Source organism: Coturnix japonica, chromosome 1, assembly GCF_054131305.1.
Source record: "Coturnix japonica strain WE chromosome 1, WE-NBRP24, whole genome shotgun sequence".
In the NCBI taxonomy this organism is placed as follows: Eukaryota; Metazoa; Chordata; class Aves; order Galliformes; family Phasianidae; genus Coturnix; species Coturnix japonica.
In genome coordinates this window covers 158,049,209-158,074,250 of record NC_140663.1, presented here as the reverse complement: position 1 = coordinate 158,074,250, position 25,042 = coordinate 158,049,209, and the positions used below count along the sequence as shown (strand labels likewise).

At 38.9% G+C, this 25,042-nt stretch overlaps 2 long non-coding RNA genes across 4 annotated transcripts in view; one reads left to right on the top strand and one right to left on the bottom strand.

Moving 5' to 3' along the window:
• Nucleotides 1–24,629, top strand: part of LOC107308229 (uncharacterized) — an 80,190-nt gene extending 55,561 nt beyond the window's left edge. Inside the window, exons 4-7 of one of the 3 annotated variants that reach the window (XR_001552695.2) lie at nt 52–694; nt 1,810–3,873; nt 4,393–4,628; nt 13,800–24,629. This is a non-coding gene — a long non-coding RNA (uncharacterized LOC107308229). Of the gene's footprint in view, nt 1–51; nt 3,874–4,392; nt 6,854–13,799 lie in introns of those variants that run through there. The other 2 variants (XR_014948935.1, XR_014948936.1) reach the window with 2 other exon arrangements.
• LOC146762807 (uncharacterized) lies at nt 2,058–12,960 on the bottom strand. Its single transcript, XR_014948958.1, has 3 exons — nt 12,790–12,960; nt 10,304–10,379; nt 2,058–2,185 (listed from the first exon to the last, which is right to left on the bottom strand). It is a non-coding gene; the product is annotated as an uncharacterized LOC146762807 (long non-coding RNA).
• Nucleotides 24,630–25,042: the final 413 nt, after the last annotated feature.

The following is a 25,042-nucleotide window of genomic DNA, read 5'->3' as shown; positions in this document are numbered from 1 at the left end:
GCTGAGAACCACTGTGTAATGCCTGGCTGTGTCTTCATTTCCTCTCTTCAGGTGTTTCTACACATGGATGAGATTCCCCTCTGTGTCTTCTAATGGTGAACAGTTCTAAGCCTCTCAGTCTTCTTGTATAACAGGTGCTCCAGTCTCTTCATTATGTAAGTGGTCCTCCACTGGACTTTCTCCAGCAAATCCGTGTCTGCTGGAGAATACTGCAGGCCTTCTTTGCTGCAGTGGAACAGTACACATTTTGTCCACCAAAACTCTCCAATCCTTTACTGGAAACTTCTGAGCTGAGTAGTCCAGACAGATTTTACTACACCTCACTGTCCACTTACGTAGACAATACTTCATTTGTGTTTCAGTGAGTATGCTATGGGAGAGAGTGTCAAAAACTTTAAAGTTAAGATAATCATCATTCACTGGTATCTTTTATGTCCACCAAACCAGTAATCTCAGTGCAGAAGGTATCCAGTTGGTCAAGTATTATGTCCTTTTGGAAACCTATGCCAACTTCTCCCAGTCATCTTCTTGTCCTTCTTATGTTTGGAAATGGATTCCAGGAAGATTGCTCTATCACATTTGCATGGACTGAGGTGAGGTGTACCAGACTGGAGTTCTCTGGATTCTTCTTCTGACTTTTGTCAAAGAGAACAGCAGTGTCTACTTTCGTACAGTCCAATGAAATCTTCTGAAGGTAAGTCTTACCTGTAAAGAACAAAGTGGAGAAGATTCCAAGTGACTTGGCTCTTTTCATGCACTTTGTCACCATGTCCTCTCCCATTCAGTTGCAGGTTCATGTTTTCCATGGTCTTCCTCTTGTTGCTGATATAGAGTGGAATTCATGAAACTGTTATCTTCAGCGCCTTAAGCAATTAGGACTTCCTAGTACTACACCATAGTAACAGAAATGATACTGTGCAGCAGAAAAACCTTAGGGATATTCTTATCAAAAACTGAGTCTGCTTTTTCACAGAATATTCTTTCCTGAGTTCTATAAATATTCTTAAAACACTAATTTATAAGGCAATTTTTAACATCCCTTTTTGCCATTCCATGATGGTAGTACAGTGGTTTTTCTGTTTTTTTGTGTTTTTTTTTTTAATAACTACTTTTTCTTTTCCCAGAATTTTTGTGAACTAAAGGCTCATGGGATTAAAAGGAATAATTTGATACAAGACTTGCCATTTCTGTAGAAAAATAGGTCTTTCTTTTCCCTAAAAGCAAACACTCTCCAAGTTCGCATTTCTCAGCAGCAGTATGTTGGCCAGCTGTCCTCTGCTTGCAGAAGTTATAGTTAATTTCAACCAGGTTCACTATGGCAGAGAACATCTAAATAATTTTGCTATTAGTAACAATAAGCAGATGAAAAAAAACATCCAACATATCCCCTGTTTTAATGACAAAAAATTACTTATATACAAATGAAGAGCTGAGTTTTCAGTAGAAAATTCAAATTCTCTGACATACTTCTTCACATAAATAAGTAAATTTATTTTATGGTTATGATAATAGTTTTCATTAAACTATGCTTCTTATCCTGTTTATGATGGTGGATAGTGATAGGACAAGGGGGAATGGCTTTAAACTGAGACAGGGAAGGTTTAGGTTAGATATTAGGAGGAAGTTTTTCACACAGAGGGTGGTGACGCACTGAAACAGGTTGCTTGAAGAGGCTGTGGATGCCCCATCCCTGGAGGCATTCAAGGCCAGGCTGGATGTGGCTCTGGGCAGCCTGGTCTGGTGGTTGGCGACCCTGTGCACGGCAGGGGGGTTGAAATTAGATGGTCACTGTTGTCCTTTTCAACCCAGGCCATTCTATCATTTTATGATGCTGTTACATGAAGATTTTCAAGAAATTCCTGTGGCATGACAGCTCCTCCCTGGTCTGGGTATGTGGGAAAGCCTTGAAAAGGTCAGTCTGCATACACCCCATTCATACATCTACTACTGGTACGGAGACAAAATATTGAACGTTGGAAGTGGAACCATAAACTGAATGGGCTATTCATGAGGGGAAGAGGGAAAGTGGTTGGTTTTTTTTTTTTTTTTTTTTCCCCCTTTGTTACAGTAGACCTGTGCTCATGTCACTCAAAGATGAGTACAGTGAAACACCAGCTCCAACATGACAGCCCTGGCTGATAGTGCCAAACATTGCAGTGCTCTATGTAATGACTTGGCTTGATATCTGAAAAGAAAAAAGAAAACATTTATCAGTTTCTTTTCCTTTCTATTCTTGGACCGTCTATTTTTTTCAGAATTTTAGAGAGGTTTCTTTGACATAGTCTGTAAGATGCTTTTTGTGGATGGCCCTTTATACTTAAATGAAATCTGTAAATTCATCTGAATTTTGAACAAGCAAAGCCGCTGGGAAATTCTAACATCACTGTAATATCTCTGGTGAAGTCTTGTCTTGTTTAGGCTGTACAAAAATATTCCCTAAACAAGAAGAAGAAGGACCCATGTCTGCATTGTGCCTGGATAAACTTAATTTTATGTGGAAGTAGAAAATAACTATTTTTGAATTACTAATGACAAAAGTGAATTATGAGCTCTTATTTTTTTCCTAAGTTTTTGTTATTGAAGTGTGAAAGGCTGGAAAGGCTGGTGCATACACTGTGAAAGTGGATGCATGTAATGACTCAGTTTGACTAGATGATGGGAATTTTAAAATGAAAGATGATGACGTTATTCTTCTTCATCACTTCAGCTGGAGAAAAGGCATCACAGCACAGGCTAAACCAATGTGGTTTTATGGGACCATGGCTTATCAGATTTGCAAAATGTCTGTGATGACCAGATAGGCAAACACAGGCCTAAAGACATAAAGATGATTCCTGAGGGAGAGGAGGGGCCAAATGCAGTGAGGACTGTGCAGAAGAAAAGCAGTTTGAGAGCTTTCTCTTTTCCATGAAACATTCAAGAACATTTTAAGTTACATGCCACTGCTTTGGAGAATTAAGTCAGAGGAGGCACTGTTAGCTCTGCAGACTAGCAAAAAATCCCAAAGAGATGAGGATATTCAGATCCTGGGGACAACAACCAACAACTTGGGACAAACTTCCTTAAGAAACAGAACTGGAGGAGAAGAAATAAATTCAGTTTCCCAGTAATCTAGCATGGCTTTTTAACGATGTATATGTGGGAAGAGGCATCTTTAAAAGTTCTCTGGAAATAAACATTTAATCCATTATTAAAACAGTCAGTAGTCTGAGTAGCTGTTACTCTTGTTGTCAGGAATAATTTAGTAATTTAGCATTGTGTCTGTTGTCAACTTGTGGTAAAAGAAGGTTGAGTTGAAGATAGTTGTCAGTGACACAAAGAGCAGTGAACTGTACAGCAGGAGTACTAAAGAAACACTTTTGTAAGTATCAAACAGGAAAGTTCCTTCTGACAAAGATGGAGACCTCACCACCAGCACTTCGTGTCTTCTTTTCAAAGGAAGTTTTTCACACAGAGGGTGGTGACGCACTGGAACAGGTTGCCCAAGGGGGTTGTGGATGCCCCATCCCTGGAGACGTTCACTGAGTGGGTTTCATTTCATGCTGAAATGAATATTCCCATTACAGTTTCCTGTTGCTAACAAAAGTAAATAGGCACTTTGAATATCTATTGAAGACAAACTGTGCTTCCCAAGTCTCCTTTTATCTCTGATGTTAATCAAGGAAATACAGATAACTGGTGAAGGTTTAATACAGCATTTACAGTCAGCAACATTCTTCATCAACGGGACATTGCTTCAAAGCCTTAATAAAATCGCTTGGGATGTTTAAAAAGATCTCACTCCTACTCAATTTATTTTGGAACACAATAAAAGAAAAAAAATCTTACTAGACCAGAAAAGAGACAGTAAAAATATGCTTATTCCAGATCAAGGTAAGAACCTAAATCTTATGAGTGTGTTATCAGATTTCTCCTTTTCTGTTTATATGTTCTTTTGATACTTCCTCTTGCTACATTTATGTACTCCACTATGTATTGTACTCATCTGTAGGCATTCAGTCTTCTCTTTCTGGCACAAATAGTCTTGATGCCAACATTAACACAGTGAATTCTATTTTTTGAATAAAGTATCTGAAAGTCCTTCTGTAGGAAAAACTAACCCTTGACTAACCCTCAGGTTCAAGAAAGATGAATTCAGCTGGAAGAAGGTGCAGAGAAAAGCTATTATTATGATTAGTGTAGTCAGGAGCATATTTTGTGTGAAAATTAGGTGCTCAGATAGCTTAACAAAGCAGTTTGCAGAGAAGTGATGCAAATGTTCTTCATAAATACACCAGAGTGTAGTACTATTTAATGTAGAGAAAATGCTCTTACAAGCACAAAGAGACATAAACTGCCAAAGAATAAATTAAAATTGGATATTGGAAAGAAGAAATCTATTTTCTGTTCCAGTGACATCATGGATAAGCCTTCTAGCAAGTCTAATAGGGAAGACCAGGAAGTATTCAACTATGGCTTCCCAGCACCCAAAGGACAGAGTCATTTGATGCACCTGAGCTTCTTGTGACAAAAGAGGAAGGCTGAGGAATTTGCTCGCAGTCTTGTTTTCCTCACATACCCACCGCAGACATGGAATTTTAGCTCATTTGTTTCTGGCATCAACCTGTAGCTGTAGCAACAAGTTTCAGGTAAGTAAATAGCTCAGAAAGCCACAGATCTCTGTGGAAAATAGTAATACCACTTTGTCACTTTGATTGTAACAAGAATATTCAGTGTTGATGGCACCCTTCTGCTATTGATCCTTAATTCCTAGCAAATCTATGCTGATGCCATGGCACATCCCAGCTCAGGACACTCAGCTGCAAATCATGGCTGCATTTCTGGACACATCACAAAGAGAAAGAGATGGGAGAAGGATGAAACCAGTCATAGAGAATCTGTTATCAAACACGTATCTTTGGTACAGCTGAGGGTCAGGTGATTTGCAGGGTGGACTCGATTTTTTGAGATCCTTCCAACCCTGTCAGACCTGTCATTCTCTCATTGCTGAGCAGGAAAGAACTCTGACCCAGGATTCAGCAGAAGAGTCACAGAAGAGTAAAATAAGTGCTGTGAAAAGTATATGTTGGTTCTGGTTCAGACAGGTTAGGATATGTTTTCTGATCTCAGGCTATTCTAGAGGAGCAGGGCCAGAGCTTTGCTCTCCCTTCTGTACAACCCAGCACCCTGGAGTGAAGAGGAAAGGAGCTGCCCCTGCTGCAGCTGCAGGATTTTTGAGCAACCTTGAGAATTAAATATATAACCAAGAATTATTTGCTTCTTCTCTTTACTACTTGTGCGCTCAAGTTACCTTTCTTACCTATTCTACTGTGAGTTGCTAGTACTTTATTGTAGTTAATACATCCTTGATTTTTTTTCCCTGTAAGTTGTCATGTAATTCAATGAACCTGAAATTCAGTATTAAGAACAAAGAACTGCTCTTTTCTGTTGCTGCAAGATGTAAATGAAAGAATAACTGCTACGCATGTACAAGACCGTTTCATTGGTTTTGTTTCCTTGGCATTACTATTTTCTGACCACTAGGAAAAATGAGATTTGCATGGTCAGAGCAGTCTTCAGTGTACTCGTCTGTGTTTTGGTAGAGGAAGTCCCATTCCAATCCCTGTGACTGAACCATCCCAGGAGCCCCAAGTAGTGCTTTGAAAGCCTACTTCTGTTCCCAGCTGTCTTATCTTAACAAAGGACTGAGTGCAAACCACTGCTCCACAATCCTTGATCTTACAAAAAAGCCAACCAGTTTCACTTATTGACCTCAAGAGAGTCGAGGTTTAAAATCTCAACTAGATAAGAATTCCTCTCCTGTGCTCTCAACTCATTTTTAATACATAACCCATAGTAGTTCTCCAAATCGGCATCCTGCTGCACATGCATGCAGTGGTAACCATGCTGAATATGACTCTGTAAATATACCAGGCACAGCAGGGTATACTGGCTAAGCTAAGTGTAAACTTTTATCTCCCAGAAGAACCTGGATAAATTTCAGTGGAACAAAAGCTTTTGATTAGATTGCTCTCACACAAAAGAATTTGTGATACATTGTTCGTTTTAGTGATATTAAATGTGCCTCTTATGTGCAAGATCATGAGCAACATACATTTAATGGCCTGACATATTTAGAGACGAACAAATTTTCTTTCTGCACACCAGATAGAAATTATAGGTATGAGAGCTGAACACAAAGCAACAAATCTATAAATCTAGTATTTTATCAACCTATTCCAGCTGTACAATTAGAAAAGTTATCAATTACATCACCACCAGTGATACATACTTGCTGAAGTTTCCCCTTTGGGAAGATCAAATGGCTAACCTATCATGAGAGTAAAAGATGTACATCACTGAAATTACATTATACTCCCAGGTCATGAGCAAGGTTATTTGGAAGCATTGCACTGCAGATGGAACAGATGTCAAACACCAGGGAGTGCCAGAATTTTCACTTTGCAGTCTATGAATATACTAAATAGGAGATCACTATGATGATTCTCAAGAGGTCGATTATTTTCATGATCCATATCCAACTGAATTTTAAAAAAAATTTTAAAGTGGAAAAATGAACTGAGGATACATAAAGTTTAGGGTATTTCAAACAGTAATAACTGCCAGGAAAAATGTATATTGGTAGCTCTCTCTTCTCCCCTGACTATGATCTGTGTCTCAGAGCATCAGCACAGTGCCTCTGTGATACCAGCTTGGATTCATCCCATCTACTTTTATATGCCTATAACTGAGCTGGTCATCCTCAGGCTTTTTATAAAGAGCAAGGAAAATCGGACATTTCAGGAACAGTTCATGTGATTTCCTTTACACATCTACCTTGAGAAAAGGTAAGTGATGTCTTAGTGCCTGCTTCTCCCCCATCGCTTCAAAAAACCAATCTAAGCAGAGAAAATCAGGTGTAGGCATCTGTGTTCCCTCAGATGAATTTTATTTTGGAATTTGCATTTTCAAACATCCTCTTGGAATCAAACTTTTTTATTCGTAATTCAGAGTAGGAAAACTGTGTGATCATTTCATGTGCAAACAGAAACAGATTTGGCAGAAGGGTCTGTGAGTTATGCCAACTCACTCTCTTTGAAGACCATAAGGATGATTAGAGAATCACAGAATCATAGATTAGCTTAGGTTGGAGGACATCTTAAATTTTGCCCCCTCTACTCCCACCAAGATGTCTAGAGATGCAAGAGATATGAGAAGCCTGACAGTCAGTTCTTTACTGAGGTAATGAACCTGTTGAGTACCTCAGCCTTCTCCATGTCTGTTGAAGCCAGTTCTCCCTTCTCATTTATCAGAAATGGTACATTCTCCTCTGCCTTTCTCTTCAGATCAATGCACCTGTAGAACCTCCTGTAGTTTTTCACATTCATTGGCTTTCCTGATCCCATCTGTGCTTGTATGAATAACACCTCTTTATTATTTCCAGGCCACATGTCCATACTTCCACTGCTTTTACTGAGTTTTGTTTTAGAGATTTAATTGAAATGGTCTGCAAAATTCAAACCAGTTTGGGTAGCCAGCTTAGCGAGTTTCAGAATTGTGGTTAACAAAAATCCAATTAAGTCGAAACAACAGAATAATATCGTGAAGTGTTGAGCTGCATTAATAATATGAATCTGTCAGCTCCGCTCATTGCTACGCACCCATGGCACCTTTCACTCTTCTCTCTTTTCCATATCCAGGTGCTGCATTGCTATGTCTGAATTTACATTCTTTGTGCGCCAGGCTGCTAGAAGTCCTCACTGCTGAGACAGATATGCGCTCTTTTAGTTTTCACAAATACTTTCGGATGATCCTGTTAAATCTGTGTATCTCAAATGTGTGAAAATGGCATTCAAACAGGACATTCCTGGGTGACAAGATTCAAGAGGTTTATAATATTTATGTCACCAGGATTATCTTCAATGTAATTTACAACTTTTCTGTATATCAAGTTTAGTTTTTGTAGAAATGAACACAAACAGAGCATGAGCCCTTTTTTAAGCAATAGGTAGGGATTTGACACAGTTTGCAGAAGAGCTTTTTTATTTGACCTTACCCAGGTAATCTAGCTGTGATTTGTTTTGATTTACAAATTTTCACAAGAAAGACATGGGTCTTCCTCTCTTGGAGGCAGTTTTGAAAATACCCTTCTAAAAATTCATTTTTAAGAATAAACCTCTCCATTGGCTTTCTGAAGATCCTCTGCACACTCCTCTCATCTCTTCACCAAGCTCTTCTCTCCTCCCACTGCTCCATGCTGAGGCCTGGTTGTATCTGATATAGTTTATTGGCTGGCACTAATCAGACCACTTGACTAGGAGCTGCCTCTGTGTTTTCCCAATATATGGCTGTCTGCACTCTTAAGTGCTACAAATGTAAGTTGCCTGTTAGACACTAAGTTTCATAACAAATATAGTACAAGGGCTTTTGTTGATGTAAACAGCATGTGAATTTGACAGAAAGCATGCCCTGGAAAACTAGCTGGGAGCCTATGGAGTATTTTTGACACATAGAGAGAGCAAGGACTCGAGGCACATACGTGCAGAGGCAAGAGTTGCTTCTTCCATCAGCTGGAGGTGGTTAGAGATGCAGAAGTGTAATGGCCTTTTACAAGCAATATAAGAATCCCCACAGCAGATCTGAGTAGTTTTCGTGTTTTTAAAACAGAACTCATAATTGTTGGAAGAGTGGCAGCAATTTGCAGTCCAGCACGGAGCTATCATGTGTTGTTGTGCTTTGCAGCAGAGGTTAATGATAACACAGGGTAGGAAGTTATCACTGAGATAAATCCCTGATTTTAGGACAAGTAAACCAACAAAGAAACAAGAGGCTTCTGAGAAAAACAGGGAGGCACAGAAATCTGTTTGGCTGCTTGTAGACTGCTAGCACTGATGTAGATGGGTTCATCTAAAGCTGCTTAAATGAGTGTTAAATTCCAGAACAGATTTTAAAGGGTGAGACACTCGCCCAGCTGCCATGCACTGTGGCTGGTAGCACACGTCATCTCTACCAGCAGCTGTTTGATCATGTTACTGTGGTGAGACATAGCATTTCACCAAAAGGGGAGCTGGGGATTTCCACCTATAGCAAATGCTGCTTGAAGCCAGGGACATTTCAGTCTACATCCAGATGAAAGCCCCATTTTGTTTGGAGAGCTGAACTTTGCTCCCCTGCTGTCTTCTGACTTCCATCTTGATTAAGACTCTGCATTGGAAGTGGACAGTAGCATAATGATAACAATAGAGAATCCTTTGGTGCTGAAAAAATAATCCATACAAAAAGATTGCAACAATCCACTGAAGGACAGGTTTCAATTCTGAACTTTAGATGTAACTAGACATCAAAATAGTGAACTGCAGCCTTCAACCAGGCAACAGAAGGCTTTAGATTTATTACACATTGCAGTTGTATTAAAGCATCCCTATAGTATATAATGAAGGACAACACAGAGAATGCTGAGCTCTTGCAGTAAGGCAGCATAGTGCATTATTAGCCCAGTGTTGTGCTGAAGATAATCTTTCCCTCTTGGGAAGATGGACCAGCCCAGGTAAACAACATGCCGCAAGCCTATCTACCTCAAAACCAGAAAAACTGAAAACAAGTTGTATCCTACTTTCTAGTACTTTTGATGCCAGGACTATCACAGGACAACCTGAAAGTGGCATAGCAGTAGCAGCTTGGGACTATCTGGGAGAAGAAGACTCTGCCTTCTACCAAAGCACTGAATTTACTGAAGAGTCAAGTGCTAAGTGCTGCAGCTGCAGAGCAGTCATACAACTTTATGCTCCAAAAAGTTCAAGCAATATAATATTCAAAAATGATTTTGATTAGCACATTAGTATTGCATCCAGCAAAGGTAACAAAGGGTTAAGCTTTGGCTTAATTGAAACCAATAAGAAGTTTTAGTGGATGTCAGTGGAAGCAAAAGTCACCTTTTGATACAAAACAACTCTCATATTGGAAAAAAAATATTCAAGTCCACACAAATGTTAGTACACTAATTCCAAGTTAGCCTCAAGCAGAATACGTTGTTTTTCCAGCATACCAATCTGGCTTGGAGAAGGATTAAACCACCCTACCCCGTGGTTTTCAGCTCCAAATTCCACAGAGTGTGTACCTGAAACCACATTAAATGTGTACTGACACCACTCACTTCTCGGAAGTCTCTCTGATCAGTCAGTGGCATTGTCCAGCTGATGTGTCTGGAGGCATTTTCATGCAAGCTCTGTGGTTAAAGCTTAATCCTGAGCCAATTTACTGTATCTGGCCCTCTGCAATCTCCCCTTCTATCAATCTATAAAGAAAAGAAAGACCATGTTCTTACCTGGAAGGAACCTGGTATGGCTATTGCAGAGCAGGAGGTTGTTGAAGGCAAAATTCAAACAGCCAAAGTTGGGCTCCTTGAAAAAACAATATGGATACACAGTGATCCAAAAGCCTCAGCTTCAAACCACTCCTTGGGAGTATCTGGTACCCCATGTACAAATGGTATCTGGAAAAGCCAAGCTTTGGATGTCTTCCAGACTGCTGGACTGTGGTAGATTCAGCCTAGCCACTATCCCTGTGCGGCCCCCCATGTAAATGAGAGCTTGGACTGGGACAAGTGGCTAGCTGTACTTGGCACCTGTTGATATCTCCCTGGTACCACAGCAGTGTGCTGTGGATGAGGCTGAACTTGCTTTCTAGCTTGGACCTGGAGGTAATTAAGAGTGCTCAATGACTGTGGAGACAAAGGTAGTTTGGGTGTGATGAAACTGATGTCTGCTTTCAAATATTTCTGGGCCAGCAGCCTTTGCTGGGAATTTTAGTCTGCTTTGATACATGAGACTCTCCAATCTTCTTCTAGAGAAGTAATTGGATTTCTATGAAATTTATAGATGGTAAGCAAAATCTAGGTGATATATATGCTGCCATGGAACAGTTTCAGAAATGGATGCTTCTGAGAAATTGTTATTGCTTGTTTCAGATCATCTTGAGCTTTTGGGACCCTATCAAATGTCCAGCTCTTATTGACAAACAGAGGCAGAAGCAATGCTCTTCAAGGGAAATTTGAAAAGTGCTGTCAGATTTCTGCTTCAAATAGATTATTGAGGATTTAATTGTATTAATTATGATCCTGATTTAAAGATCATAAGCAGAGAGGTTCAGTCCCTTTCAGATTGGCATCAGTAAATACCTTTCATTCAGAGTTTCCAGATGTGGAGGAATACATACATAGCATTATTGCAGATTTCTGGTGATACTTCACTTTAGGAACCCAGGAGTATTTCAAACCTCATTAGTTCATCCAGACCTTTAGTAGGTCAGTTTTTGAATGGTGTAAATAAGAACAACATTGTTTTCCCTTTAATCTTATTTTTCTTTGAAGATTTTAATACAGATATCCCAAAAGGACAAATCAAATCTCACATAGGTAGAATCGCTCTCTACAGGTACTTCTGTTTGTCTGCACTGTAAAAAGTTGATTGAACCCCCCCCAAAACCTCCCATTTGAGCTAGGAAAGTCTCCAGGATTCCTTTAATATTAATGGTAAGATAATGATTGGTCTGAAGCCTCTGTGTGTCCTAGGATAAATAAATTCCTATCTCTGAAACATGTCTGAGTGATAATATAGAAAGTTCATAGTACAACACCAGAGATATCCCAGTCTCACAGATACACAGCTGAACAGTGGGAATATTCTGGTCTTATGCACATGCAAGTACTAAACTTTGGATTTAAACACAGACATTCAAATGAATGCTAACCTCACTTCCCCCAGCGTCTGGCAGCAATTTGAAGCCTCCAGTTCAGAGAGTGACAAAGAAAGAATGAATCTTGTGAAACACGTGGGAGAAAAGTTAGATGCAAACAGAAGTGAGTTTCAAATATGTATGTGTCAGAGCACAAACATTCTGGTGGATATCTGCAAGTGAAATCCCAACATTTTTATTGGGTTTAAGTTTTTATTTGGTTCAGCAGATTCCTTTATCCTTACTATTGGAAATACTGTAGAGCATGTAAAGCTCTAGATAAAGCACTCTAATGATTTCAGCTGAAAAAAATATCCCAGCATTCATGAGCATGACACGTAGGTTTAAGGGAAAAGCCTTTTTCTATAGCAAATGTTAGCTTTGACCCTGCTGTCTTGTATTCTAGTAGCTGAAATTGATACATGGATAGGTGTAGAACATGAAATCTATTGACTTTTAACTGGTGCTGAAACATTAATATTGAAGAACAGGAAGAAAAGGAAAAAAAAAAAAAAAAAAAAAAGGAAAGCATAGCAAAGCGAAAAAGGCTTATTCAATTGACACTGAAGGCAAATAAGCAAAATCTCAACACTCCAGGAGCTCTCTGTTGTCTCAAGATCTGTTTTGAGCAGCACACCCATAATATTCTGCTGGAAATACATTTCAATATCCTCAAAGATTAAAATTTAATATCACACCCAAGAATTAAATTGTAAAGGCTTTGAGCTAAAGTGAAAGAATTTAATCTTAAAAAAAAAAAAAAAAAAAAAATTGTCTGTGATTACAAGCAGACAAGAAAGCTCTAAAAGGCAGAAATTGAATTCCTTTTTGCCTTACAATTTCTATACTGCTGATGCAATACATGGGATTTTACCATAGCTGTTATATGAACTAGGACTAAAGGGAATCACAGAATAAAATCGTAGAATCATTCAGGTGGGAAAATACATTGAAGATCACACAATACCACTGTCCACCAACATTGCCCACTAAGCCATGTCCCTAAATATTACATATACTCTTTCCTGAAACACTTCCAGGGGAGGGAAAACCACATATAAATGAAGAGGTTTTTACCTTAATATCCACCTCCAAGCATAGAGCAGTACAAGCATTAATGAGCTCTTGTGCAATTAGTGGCATAACCATCAGAGTGGCAGATGATAAGACCAATAAGAACATGAGATCCTGCATCTGCCTTCCTGTGAAACCTGCAGGAATGCTCTGAGCTCTGAAAAGAGGTGGTGCTCAGTCACCTGATCCCCCAAATCAGCTCTTCATTTAGGTGCAAACAAGACAGCGTGACTTGCAGATATTTCTGCAGATGTCTACTGTTACCTTACGCTGGTAACCCTATAAGTCACATCCCTCAGTAAGGTGCTTTGATGGCCCCGACCAAATTACACGCTTTTCATGACACCAATGTGGTGAGCAGTAAAATGGCATTTATTTGACTGCGTAAGTCCCTTATACATGTTTTCCATTTCATCTACACCCTCTTCTACATATGCATAACCGAGCAGGGGAGGGCCTATTGTGTTATGTCCTGAATCCCCACCAGCTTCACCTAATACAACAGTCTACAATCTGCACAATTTTATCACACATGAGCAGAAAATTTCCTCTAGTACTGGTGCAAAATAAAATAGATATTTTTGCTTTTATAATATATAATTATAGCAAATATCCTTCTTCCTATCCTTCTTGATGTTCATGCAGTGGTGATTTAGAGCTTCTATTTAAAGACATGTAGCAGAACCAGTAAAGACATGAGCATAACCTGAGGGACTTTGTATTCTTTTCCTCTCTAATTGGGTTTTGTTTTGTTTTGTTTGTTCCAGTCCAAAATTAGATTGTTAAGTCTTCAAAGCAGAGACCCTGAAGTCAATTATCCTCTCATTTGCTTCAGTCAAAGTCACTGGAATTTCACTAACTGTAAAACATGCAACAGTGGGCAGTGAATGAGACTTGTATTACTATATTTCCCCTGTGTTAAAAGTATAGGGGTTTGTGATGTGGTCACTTGAGAAAAGTTCACTAAACACTGTACACGTGACTCTAGCATCCCCATTGTCATTTCTTTACAGGAGTGTTTCCCGGTGGTCTTCTTGAACCAGAAGAGAGAAGTGCTTAGCTCTGCTAAGGGGAGTTTTGCCTCCTAAAGCTGCAGTTGCAGTAAGAAATATTTATTTATTTTGTTCAATTATCAATTTGGCAAATGTATTTCTCTCTCCAAACTGATTAGTTTCTCTGTCTTATAGCTACAAAAGCAAATTATATTCTCAAGTTTAACATTCAGATTTTTCAACACCCCAGGCTTAAGATCCTCTTCCCAAGGGATCACTGTTTAGTGGTTAATATCGGCGGTAGGAAGATGGTTGGAATGGATGACCGTAGAGGTCTTTTCCAGCCTTCATTATTTTATGATCAGAATGTCACAGGAGCTGAGACTACATGGCTGTAAATCCTAAGCAGAAGAAAGACCTTCCCAGAAGTGCACCATAAGGCATCTAAACAGCTATGTCAAGAAGGGCTTGGCCTGAAGAACTCTTTAATGTGTTTTCCATTTCCAGTCACTTATAAATGAAAATCTGCCTCATCATATGCCCACATTCCTATGCTAATGTTTCTGAATCTCCCTATTTAACAAATGTTCCTCCACTCCAACTGTCCTGGACCTTAGATTTGAATCTAGGAAAGGATCTGAAAGAACATACATATGCACTCTCTCAGAAGCAGGACATGCTGATTCCATGGTTTTCATCTGGAGCAGCTGGCTGGGAAACCATAAGCAAGTCATACTTTCCACATGTGAGCTGCAACCTACATCTGGCATCTGGAGAATTTGTCATCTTGTTGCCCTTTCCAGATGCAGCCAAGACAGTGACTGGGATTTGAAAAGTTTTCAGGTTCTCTAAGGATGTTGCTAGGAAGCAGGAAGAGGATTCTGCCTTGCTGAAAACAAAAACCACAGGATAAAAAGGATAATAAAAAAATAAAGTGTGGGACAGAAAGGACAGTAGAAACCTTTGCATGAACCATTTTTGGGTCAGTGAGACAGTACATTTATCACATACAACAGAATGGCAAAAGAAGTGGGTATCAAAGGTGCTTCTAAATCCTGAGGAAAAAATAGCTTTCGGACTATGTCAAAGGGCAGACAAAGGAAGAAAGCCTTTACTTTACTTTTTTCCTTGTAAAATTTCCTTCAACTCTATGTGATGTGTAGAAACAAGTTGATACTGATATAGAAGCTAATTGATCCCCAAATATCACTCAATTATTCTGCTGTTCTCTTTGTACATGATATAGGTTACATACATATTCATAGATGAGCAGTATATATTGTAGAAAATGAGGGCATTATAAACTATGAAAGCTGTGACCTATTGTACTCCTGTCACTTAATGAAGCAGTTATTAAAATATAGCTGTGTAGTTTATTAACAATTTTATACATGAGATCTTAACCCAATACGTGATGCCCTGCCTTATAAGGAGTGCATTTGTTCAGCACGGTTTTGCAGTATTTCAAATAGAATCTTTTTCACCTAAGTTGTCTTAAAATGAGAACTATTTCTGTCGAACAATAATAACCAGGTACAAGCACTGTCAGTTTGAAACACAGTGAATCAAAAAGAGTTAAAATGGAATTTTACCGCTACCCGCCAGTATTTCTGCTATATTTATGGATTTTATTGTTAAAATAAAACTTGAAGGGAACGAGGGATTTGACTGATTTTCTTTTTGCCACCTATTAATCCTGCAATAGATTTTGAAGGATATATTCAGACAAGAGGAACAATTAAATGCCAAAATGCTCTCAATAACACAAAGAAAATCTATAAATAGTATTTTGAGTCTCTTTCAGTTACAGCAAATGATAACGAGATAGTTGGAATATTTTCAAAGAGGGCTGTTTTGGTTTGTTTGCTTTTATTGCTAGAAATGTCCCTTTAACATTCTAATCTAAAAACGAATTATGCACATTTTCTCACAGCTAAGAAGAACGAGATGAATTTTAAGGAAGTTGTTAGTGTCAGGAAAGCTTATTCTGGCTTTGTCATGAAAAGGTAGTATGGCTGACAGTTTGCTTTGTGCTCTTGTTTTTTTGTTCTCTTCAGTGTTATTGTGAGTTAATGGGTGAAAACAAGATCTGTAACACTGCTTTAATATAGATTTTACTTGTTATTTAATGTACTTTGAAAAAACAGAAAATACTACTCTCTCCAAACACATGAATCATACCTGTGTGATACTGTCTGATTGCTGATCCAGGGAACACTTTGTTATGCTAAAGTTCCTCTACTGAGATCTTAACAGAAGGTCGCAAGACTGCTGATTACTGTGAGCTGTGGTTTGATGGGCTGATTATTCTACTTAGATAGTTGATACAACTAAACTTATTTCACCTAAAATTCTAGCCTGTGTTTCACTTTTTACCTAGCAAAATATCAGCTTTCTTTTCATTGAAGAATTTTTGAAAATGTGTGAGTTTTTTTAAATACAAATTCCCAGGTGCCAACTTGAGGTTTACCTCTAGAATTTATCTCTAGAAGATTTTGTTCAAGTACTGAATACATGCACTGCTGCTGAGGGCTACAGATGGGTTGACCCACCAAATTGGAAAGATACGGATTTGATAGGTGGACTGTTTCATGGATGAGGAACTCATTGTGAGTTTGTATCCAAAGTGCTGGTTAGTGGCTCAGTGTCTGGATGGAAATTCAGCGGCAAGTGGCATCTTTCAGGGATCACTCCTTGCACAAGTGCTCTTTAATATCTTCATCACTGACACTGACAGTTGGATCAAGTGTCTCCTCAGCAAGTCTGCTGATGACACCAAGCTGTGGGGTATGGTTGGCACACCAGAAGGATGGAGTGACATCCAGAGAGATCTAGACAACCTTGAGAAAAGGTCATGGAAGAATGTCATAATGTTCAACAAATTCAAGCACAAGGTCTTCTACCTAGGTTAAGGTCCACTAGCAATGAAAGCTGGGGAATGAAAACTCTGCCAGCAGCCCTGTCAAAAAGGACCTGGGGGTACTAGTGTTTGGGAAGTTGGACATAGGCCAGCAATGTGCCCTCACAGACGATAATGCCATCTGTATCCTGGACTGCACCAAAAGAAAGATGACCAGCAGGGTGAGGGGTGTGATCTAGTCTCTCTTCTCTATTATGGTGAGGCCTCACCTGGAGTACTGCATCCAGATGTAGAGTCTTCAGTGCCGGAGAGATGTGAACCTGTTGGAGTGCATCCAGAGGAGGGTCACAAGAATAACATAAGGGATGGAACACTTCCCTATGAGGACAGGATGGGAGAGATGGGGTTGTTTAGTCTGGAGAAGGCTCCAGGAAGACCTGAGAATGGCCTTGCGGTACTGAAAGGGGAACTATAAGTAAGAAGGGGACAGACTCTTTAGTGGGATCTGCCAATATAGGACAAGAGGAAATGGATTCAAACTAAAAGAGGGGAGATTTGTATGAGATATAAGGAAGAAATTTTTTTAAGATAAGGGGAGTGAGCTACTAAGGAACAGATTGCCCAGGGAGATGGTGGATACCCCATCCCTGGAGACATTCAAGGTCAGACTTGATGGGGCTCTGAGCCCTGATCTAGCTGTGGATGTCCCTGTTCATTGCAGGTTAATTGGACTAGATGATCTTTAGGTGTCCCAACACAAAAGAGTCAACAATTCTATGACCAAACTGCAACTCACTCACTCCTTTCTCCCACAAAGCAAATAGAAGAAAGACTAGAAGACTCATGAACTGTTTTTAAAGCCTAGTAGGAAAATAAAAGCTGTGTGCACAAGGAAAGCAAAATGCAGAATTCATTAAGTACTTCTCATTGGCTGGTGGAGGTGCAGGTATCTCTTGGAAGTTTGACCTTGGTACCCATAGTGGTCACTTGGAAAGACAAATACCATCATAATGACTGTTTCCCATCCTTTTTCCCCCTGAGATGTTATTGCTGAGTACAACATCATATGGCATGGAGCACACATTTAATCAGCTTTGGTCAGATGTCTTGGCAGTATTTCCTCCCAGTTTCTTGCCCATCCCTGGCCTACATACTAAGGATGCAGAGTAGGAAAGGAGGAGAGCCCTGACACTGTACAACCACTGCTCAGTAACAGCCAAATTAACTCCATCCTAGGCAGACACAGTACAGGGTTTCAGCTTGTAGTGTCACCTGTCAACCTCTTCCTTTGCTACATCACGCCCTGTGTTTGAACTCAGAAGAATCACTTCTCAATGCCTCAGTTTACCCAGGAGGAAAAATTTGACTCCTTCAATATATCAAACATAGTTATTCACAAAGTGCTTTCGGAGCCATGGATAAAAGCGTGATAGAAGTGCCGAATACATAGTGTTATTTTTAATCTTAGAATTTTAAGGCTGCCTTCTCTAGATATATTCAGAAATTTGGCTTAGATGTATGCATACTGAATTTTCTGCCTTTCATCAAACCTAGCCCTCCTTTGCTAATCTTTTTAATTTACATTTTCTTTGTATGTCAGGTCCCTGTTTGGTGAATCCATGCCCCCAGCAGAGAGTTTGGAGATTGTTTCAAAAGCAGTTTAATCTTTTCTTCCCACTAATATTTAGGAATGATGTTGTTTGATTTCTTCCTGTTAGGAGGTTAAAATAAAACCCCTGTTAAGGCTACAATTTACAGGTATTATTTTTTATGAAGAACAATATCTACAATATTAAGCTTTGGAATTACAGTGACCTACAAAAAGCCAAAAAAACCAAAAAACAAAAAAAATCCACAAAAAAAAAAAAAACCCCACAAAAAGAAAAAAAGAAACACAAAAAGAAAAAGAAAAAAAACACAAAAAAACCACAGAGAATAGATCTGCTGTAGGGATAAATATTGCTTGTTTAAAGTTACTAACAGAAGTTCCAAAGATAAAAGGAGGACAGGATTTTATAGCATCTCATTAAACACTGCCTACTCTATGTACAGAAAGGATGACAGTGGCCTCAGGTATTGTAAATTAGGCCAATGAAAATTAAGAAAATGAACCAAGTTCAAAAGGATGAGGGAGAGTCAGAAGAACCATTCTGGATTCTAGTGGGATGTACTAATCAAAGACAGCCAAGCTGCATATAGATCCTACTTTGTTTGATTTTATTCATGTGATTAGAAACATTTAAGGGGAGAATATTTCTAGGAGTAAAGCAAGGCTGGAACCAAAGTTAAAGTGCAGTCAGCTTGGACATTCAGCCTGAGAAAAACTGTACCCACAAAATGAGTTGGATGTCTTGCCTCAGCAAGGAGCCACTTAGGCACTTCATCAGCAGCAGCAGAAGATTCCCTCCTTTACCAGACACCTGTGCTGTCAGAATCACAGAACTTATGAGGACAACCAAGGTCCTGCTCCTTTCAGACCAGGATCTCATAATCTACTTTATGTATGCACACAGCCTTTTGTAAGTGAGCACCACATGACTGCCAGTCAGCCTTGCCCAGCGGTAGTGAGGTTGACACTATCTTTCTCCCTTCTATGGCTTTTGTACTGGTGGGCACCTTGCAGCTCGATCTCAACATCAAGGCTACGGCACAATAATACATGGCCACTGCTGATCCTTCAAGAGTTTAGGGATGTACAAGATGCAGAGAGATGGGCATTTCTGCATGAGGTTGTACTTATGTATTTCTGCAACACTACCATGAATGTTACTTGTTATCTGAGATTTACACTCTCTGAACTAATCTGATTTAGTCCTCACCCCTCCCCGCAGGCTCTTTTTATCAATCACACAGCAGTAACAGTCAATAAGATACTCATAAAATTCACCATAAGAAGTGAAGAAGTTTAATACAAGATTCCCCAGTAGTATTTTTAAGTTATTTACTGTTTAAAGACCAAGTATAGTCTTTACCTAATAACCAGCGGACATCAAATGTACATTTGACTTTTCACATTTTCCTCTTCCATGGTGACACATCAGTGACTCTGGCTGCATGGGAAGTGCAGTTTCATAAAACATGGTTTTGATCATTTTTATTCTTGATCCTTTTTGTAGGGTGTGAGTTTCAGTACATTACTATTACCTGCTAATTTCACGGTTCATGGCTAAACATAAGACGATAATTCAATTGTGGTGTTTTTTTTCTGATGTTATAAACAGCAGGAGTAATGCTGATTTACACTCTCAATATCCACAGAGGACCATGTATTGTTATTTGTAATATAGGCAAGGGATTTTTGCAGACACCTAGTCATTAAGTTATTTAAAGTCTGTCATGCTGTAAAAGAAGACTTAATCCATAGGATGTAGAAAGTAAGGGATTAAAGTGCTAGAGATCTCAAAAGAAAGAGATTACTGACAAATAGATGAAAGCAGCATATTCACTTGTTGGGGGGCAATAATATGTAGGCAACTAGAAGACAGTGAGCAGACATGTGCAGTCCATTTTTTTAAACAAAAATATTATGTGGCTAATCAAACACTAGCAAATCATGGCATTATAAGGTATTTCTAACTGAATACAGTTTCCACATGATAATTCAAGATAATTTATTGACAAAGTAATGATGATCTCTTAAGTCTTCTTACTCTTGTTCTGGCAGATATCTACTTCATGTTCTGTTCTGATGAATATGAAAATAAGGTCATAATTACAGTTCAAAAACCTATTGAAAGATATGAAATCAATAGCTGTCCTGAAACTGGTACCAGAAGAGAAATATTTTGCATTGATTAAACTTACAATTCACTGTGGAGACATGCACTGTTGTAACTCTTGATCCTACAGGAAGCTGAACATTTTCCCTCTGCTCCAGCAGACCACTCATGTGTGGATGACAGATAAAGTCCCCCTGACACAACTGGCACTACTCATATGCTTACAGTTAAACAGGTCCTTAAACATTTTAGGCTTTAAGCCAGGATACATAGCACCTCACAAAAACAAGCCTTTAATTAAGATTGATTTATAGTCCAGAACTGATTTCTGCAGTGCTCAAGGTCAAAGCAAATTTTTGCTCATTCACAGCCTGTGACTCATGCTGCTTAAGGCACCTGGGTTGCATATTTAAATTATCATTATCCCACAGACTCTACACAAGCAAAATGTCCTTTGGTCTACCTACAAAAGCTGACATATTAATTATAAAGATCAGAATTTGGGCTCTTTGTACTTGTTTAATCCTTGTACTCTACCTGTTAACAGTCCGCTGTAGCGAAAGGTTTTAGGTGATGATATGTGCTACCAGCAAAGGGGTGATTTTTCTGCCATTACCAGAAGTAGCCATATCTATACACTGTGAGAGAGTGAGTGGGGGAGGTGAAGGAATCCAAAGTGATCATGTATGGGGCCTGTATCTTTTACCTTAATCTTATCTATCCTGGAGACTTCCACTCTTCTGGCTGCTTTACAGGCTGTGAAAGCATGAATAAGTCACAAAAGTTGAAAAAGGGATGTTAAATTTATCCTATTATCCTTTGATTGTGGCATATTTTTCCCACTGGAAAACAGCAATTCAGTGTTATGGGAGTCTGCTCCCATCAACATAGGGTAGCCCTTCTGCCCTCTTCCATCCAGAGAGGTATGGCTCTTTCATATCTTCTCTCTTACAAGGGAAGTTAAAGTACACAAACTTCTTTAAGTGGCTGAAAATCAACAGAGAAATTAAGATATTCCCTCTGCTATGGGGTGTTCTTACCACTACCTCTAAGGGAAGTTAATTTTTTTAATGCCTGTCCACTGAGTTCATGAAAACTAAAGCTTGCTCAGCTAAATCAGAATTTCTTTATAATAGGAATGGCTGGTCAATAAACATAACAGCATTGATCTAATTTCAGCAGAGAAGAAAATATTTTACTTGATGTCATAGAATCAGAATTACTCAGGACGGAAAAGACCTTGAAGATCATCAAGTCCAACCGCAGCCTAACCAGTACCCTAACTCTAAAAACCCTAGACTAAATCATATCCCTGAGTACCACATCCAAACGGCTCTTAAACACAACCAGGGATGGCAATTCAACCACCTCCCTGGGGAGCTTACTCATATATGTCATATATTTTAAAACTAGAATTTCAGAAAAAAATCATGATAAATGGTTTACAAATTAGTGAGGTGACTGATCACAAAGGATAACTGGAAATGAATAATCTTTGAATGTTTGTGTTTCTTATGAGCACCTCCAGGTATCTGGGTTTCATCCCCTGGTGCATAACACTATTCTCAGTGACCTGGAAGATAACATAGCATCGTTGCAGATAAGATTTACAGATCACAGAGTAAGGGATGGGAAAAAGAGAAGAGGCTCTGACACTGATCAAGAGAGCTGTGTTAAGCAGTGCTCAGATGGGCAACATATGTGGCAAGAGGCATAAATATAAATTCATATCCAAATATATAAAATGCAGATTATATGTACAGGTGGAGGAAGCCTAGACTAGCTGCAGTCTGAGAGGAATTTGAGGATCACAGAGGACAATCTGAACATTAAAAAATATTCTAGGATACATAATCAAAGGAAGTTTGCAACAGGAGGGCAGAAGACTATGTTTTTAGGTGGCAGGAGCAAGCCTCCATGTGTCATGAAATCCTGCTCAAGGTGTTCAGAAGACTTGAAAAATGGGAGTTCAGGAAGGAGCCATGACAAAGACTGAAGGTTTTGAAGCTCTGCCTCATAACTCACTCTATTTTGCTTATCAAAGAGATGGTTCAAGGGCGGATAAAAAGTTGTTTCCCTCTATAATCTCTTATTTCATACCTGACATTCAGGGATTTTTCTTCTTCCCTCTTTTCCAAGGAAAAGCAACTTCAGTAAGTCAAATTAAATGTCATCCACAGTCTTGGCATTTTTTTCTGGAAAAATAACTTCAGAGGAGAATCTCCTTCCTTCTCTCAGAAGTTACTATTGAGCTGAAGCTCTCTCCTCACTGTGGGTTTGCTGGGTCAATGGTGGTCTTATGCTGGGTATCATCACAGGCCTGCTTCATATGTCACTTCTGAGTATGCTGGGACAGCCCTGGCTGTTGGTGAGTTCCCAGTTCCTCTTCCCCTGCAGAACAGCAGGCCCTGGCCTCTCCCCAGCAGGCAGTATCCTTGGTTATTTCCAGGCTGTTTTTTATTTCCTATTCACTCATTCAAACGCAGCTTATCTTGAGATGCCTGGAAGTCCCTATTCGAGTTCAATTGCCTTCATAAAATGAATAATAACAAGTCAGATTTCTGGTGATGGCTGTCCATGTCTCAATTCACACATCATCTGATTCAGAACTAGTGCTGGTATTCTTAGATCCAAAATTCAAGCGTGGATGATTATACAAATTACACTTGCCTACATGAAAACAGACCTGACCTCTGAGTGCTTAACTTAAATCTGATGTGAGGCACAATGGCTTGATAAGTGGAAAGATATCCACTCCTTGCATCAAGCCTCTTCAAGGGTCAAAGGAAGGAATTCAGCTTTTTTATCTCTCAATCTACCTATTTACTTTTCACACAGGAGGGAATACTCCCTTAAAAGCAAACAGAGGATAAAAAAAAAAGAATTAATGAATAAATAAAGAAATAGAAACCTCTGACTGAGTTACATGTATTTGACAAGAAGTCAAATACATAGATGCCTTGTTTGTGCAAAGTTCCATTGCATTAGAGAATCACGGAATGGCAAGTTTGTATAGGACCTTACAGCCCATCCAGTTCAACCCCCTGCCATGGGCCTTGAATGCTTCCAGGGATTAATCATCCACAAATAAAAACGCATTTAAGAGAAGTCTTAGGAAAATTTCAAGATGTGAAAGGCTGAATTTAAGTCCTCTTGCCTTGTTTTTAATCCTTGGCAAAGTTAAAACCACTCCCTGCAGATCCTACACCTCTCCCAGGGCTGGAAATTAAAGGACAGTCTCAGATTATTTGACGGGACAGATCAGCAGACAAGATATGACTGCTGACACTTAGCCTAAACTGTGAACTTTTGAAAAAGAACATATTCTATTTGCACTTTGTAAAACACCTTGTTAACTACAGTATCATCAGGTAAATTAAATATAGCAGTATATTAACACAACACCTGTTTCACCCAGAATGAAATCTCTAACCACCTGCATAGAAGGTACAGAACAAAAACATTTGCTTAATAGTTAAAATTTTGTTAACAATATTTTTTTTTCTCCAAAACAAAGTCAGTCATAAGTACAGGAGTTATACTGAAATAACTTTATGGCAAAACAGGAGGAAGACAAGCAAGATAAGTTTGTTTAGAAACTTATCTGGTTTTTGCAGTGCAAATAAAGAAGAAAGAGAATTTAAATGCTTTTTTTTTTTTTTTCTTTTAAATGTGAGACCTTCCACACACAGATCAAAACTGTGTCCCTTACCTTTATGAAGCAGTAAAGTAAAAGAAGTATTAGGTTAGCAAGCCATACTAATACAGTAGAATTAAAACTGTGGTTAGATTTCCTACAAACTGATTTTCCTCAAAAAACCCTATTCAGATCCTTATGAATTTTAGAGATCAAGTGGTTCTGGTCTAGCTGTATTGATCCAGTACAAGTCTATATCTATATACAAGTCCAAACCACATGTACATAGTAGGTAGGTATGGAAGAATGATGAACACAGGAATTTTGAATTTTACATATTTGCCCAAGCTGTTTTAATTATCATTGAGCTAAGGAAGAAAGAGCAGGGATGCAGGAATTCCTTAGAGCATAGAGGCTGGAAATAGCTCCTTCTGGATCTCAGCAGGGCATCTCCCAAGGAAGTTAGTTTAGCTACCACGAATTGTTAGACAGTCATAGAGGACTCAGCATATATGATGCACTGACCTCCTCTGGATGCATAGCCAGAACTGCCTTGAATCATTTAAATATGCAGAACTGCATTGGAGTGTGATACAAGATACTTAAGGAGTCCTACACCTGGCCCAGAAGATCTCATGTACAAATCTGTTTTTTGGGGTTTTTTTTGGTTTTTTTGGGTTTTTTTTTGTATGTATAAAATTTGCATATTGCATTGCTCTTTCATTCAGTGAATTTTTATTTGTGATAGAGGAGGAAATGCTCAAAAGAAAAGAGCAGAAATTTCAACTTAAATATGCTGTTATTGTCTTCTTCTGCTTTTTAAAATTCTGTTGTCATATCATGATGCTGACTACTTTCAAGGGCTGCCATTTGACATTCCCACACAGTGTAAAAGGTGTGAATGAAAGCTGCATCTTTGTCTTCAGGCTAAAGCAAACAGCAGACTTGTGTAATAAACCAGAGGTAAGAGGATGCTACATAGCATTATCTCAATCATTGTCTAAGGATGCTTTGTGTTGTTCTTAGATTTGCTTTTGGATTTCAGTAA